We start from the raw sequence: 3,066 nt of genomic DNA on the forward strand, positions 1-3,066 counted from the left end.
TGGAGGACTTGGAGCATGAACCAGACCTAAGATTTTACAAAAAGCAAGTATAATGTGGGAAATCTAAATGTTAGGAAACTGAGGGCTTGGAGGTTTAGGAGGGACAAAATATTGCTGAGCATTTTGTTCTAGGTTAACTAAAAGCCCAGTCTCTGGGTGGTGATTTTATTATACAGCTGTTTAAGATTAACAGCAAGCGTTACTAGAAGATAAACCAATAGTAAATATTAAAAACCCATACAACACCATACATAAACCACTGGGCCACCCCACTATGGACAGCAGAAGACATTCCGTTTTCCTGTGATGAGGGGGTGCCCTGTGACAAGGCAAGGGGAAATGATTTTCTAATAATCAGAAGTCTAGGAAGGCTCCCTAGAGAAAGGAAGCCAGCATGTTACTTTATTTTCAGACAGTTGCCATGGTACACATTATTATTGTTAACATTCACGAGGCAAAGGAGAATCTCTGCGATTGTGAGACCACCCAGGGCTACAGAGTGAGACCCTGTCTCAAAGGGGAAATGAAGGTTATTTTTTGAGACAAGGACCCACATAGTTCAAGCTAGTCTCTAACTCAATATGTAGCTAAAGGTGATTTTGAAAATGCATTTCTTTAAGTAATTGGGATCATGAAATTTGCAGGCAAATGGATGGAACTAGAAATTATCATCCTGAGTGAGGTAACCCAGACCCAGAAAGACACACATGGTATATGCTCATTTATAAGTGGATATTAGCCACATAGTACAAGATAACCATACTGCAATCCACAGACCCAAAGAAGCTAAGGAACAAGCAGGGCCCAAGGGAGGATGCTGGAATCTCTCTCAGATGAGCAAATAGAATAAACAGTGGAAGTAGTTGAAGACAGGCAATAAGAAAGGAGAGGGAGTTCTAGGGAAATGAGGATAGGGGTCAGTGTGGGGAGAGCGGGGGTGGGAGGACAAAGAGTAGAAAAAAGTGCTAGGGGCATCTCTGAGACAACCTGGAGACCTATGACAAGGTAGACTCCTGGGAAAATGTAGGGTGACTGTAGCTGAGACTCCTAGTAGCAGATGTCATGGAGACTGAAGAGGACACCCTCTAATCAGACAGGACTCCCAGTGGAGGGAAGGGAAGCACCAACCCGCCCACAAACCTTTGAATCAAAATCTATCCTGCCTACAAGATGTACAGGGACAAAGATAAAGGCAGAGATTGAGGGAAGGTCCAACCAATGCCTGGACCAACCTGGACACTCAACCCATGGGACAGAGCCAACCCCTGACACTATTCATGACCCTCTGCTCTGCTTGAAGACAAAAGCCTAGCCTAGCTGTCCTCTGAGAGGCTGCACCCAGTAGCAGATCAAAACAGATGCTGAGACCTACAGCTAAGCATTAGGCAGAGCACGGGGAGACTTGTGGAAGAGTGGGGAGGCTAGGAGGACCTGGAGGTGGTAGGAGCGCCACAAGAAGACCAACAGAGGCAACTAACCTGGAACCAGGGGGGGTTGCAGAGACTGGAGCTCCCAACCAAGAACTGGACCGAAGCCCCCTACACATATGTACCCAATGGGTAGCTTGGTCTCCATGTAGGTGTCCTAGTAAGGAGAGTGGAAACTGTCTCTAGTCTCTAATGTGGGCTCTGTTGCCTGTTTTTCAATCACTTAATCCTGGTTGGGTTGCCTTGTCAGGCCAAGTTAGTGAAAGAGGATGCACTAAGTCCTGATGCGACTTGATGGGCTGAGGTGGGTTGGAGGAGAGGGAAGCTTTCCTTGTCTGAGGTATAGAGGAGGGGGCTAGGAGGAAGAGGAAGGAAGGGCTCTGTGATTGGAATGTAAAGTGAATAAATAAATAAATAAATAAATAAAATTTAAAAATGGTCCAGAGAGCATCTGGTATATGAATATGCACACCTTTATTTTATATATTTTATTTTATTTTACTTTATTTTATTTTATTTTTAAAGAAAGAAGGGTAACTGGCTCAGCGGTTAAGTGCATTTGCTGCTTTTGCAGAGGACAGGAGTTCTCTTTCCAACACCCATGTGTCAATTCATAGCCATCCTTACCTACAGTTCCAGGGGATCCAATGCATCTACATACATACAGGCAAACATGGGTACAAATTACATTTTTTTAAAATCATTAAGAAAAAAAAACATGCATTTTCATATCCTAAATGGTCTCCAGAGTTTCCCAGAGCAACCTTGGATCTGACTCCCATTTGTTATCCATAGTCCTGACTTTGGATGTCTAACTAAAGGCTTGAGCTTAGGAAAAACTCCCTATAATTCATATTTTTTTATTCTCCCTCCTCTCCTTTTCCTACCTCTCTTTCCTGAAAATGTCTCTTTAATATTGTAAGCTCAGAGCCCAAGAGTAGCCAAATTGGGGGAAGGGGTGTCTCCTAACCCAACTGAGTTGGCCTGTCACCATTTACCTGACCTCACCAACAAAGAGGCAGGAGGATGTCCCAAGATGCGTTACTATCGAGCACAGAGATGTCACTATTGAGCTTCTTACTGCTTGTCCACATTTATTGAAATAGAACATAAGTTAACATTCAAGACATGTTAAGGCATTTTCTTTCTTCTTTCGTAATTCCTCATTAATAGGGATGATACCGAATGTTGCTCCTTGCAGCAGTGGACATGGTCAGGGCTTTTAGTCTCCAGTCAGTAGACCTTTAACTCTCTCTTCTCCTTTCTTTCTTGTCCATGCACCAACTTAACATTTGCTTCTATCAAAACTGGGAGTCACCTAAGAGCAGACGCCTTCCTTATAGTATCTATCTATCTATCTATCTATCTATCTATCTATCTATCTATCTATCTGTCATCTGTCTATCTATCATCTATCTTTATATCATCTATCTATCTTCATCTATCTATCTATTGATCTATCTATCTATCATCTATCTAATCGATCATCTATCTATCTATCTATCATCTATCTGTCCACCTCTGTGTATGTGTGTATATGTATCTCTTGCTCTCTCTGTCAGTCTACAGTGCTAGATATTTATTCTGAGCCTATGTGTGGCAGCCAATTATTCTACCACTCCTTTCCACGCATAATCCT

Source organism: Meriones unguiculatus, chromosome 3 (genome assembly GCF_030254825.1).
Source record: "Meriones unguiculatus strain TT.TT164.6M chromosome 3, Bangor_MerUng_6.1, whole genome shotgun sequence".
In the NCBI taxonomy this organism is placed as follows: Eukaryota; Metazoa; Chordata; class Mammalia; order Rodentia; family Muridae; genus Meriones; species Meriones unguiculatus.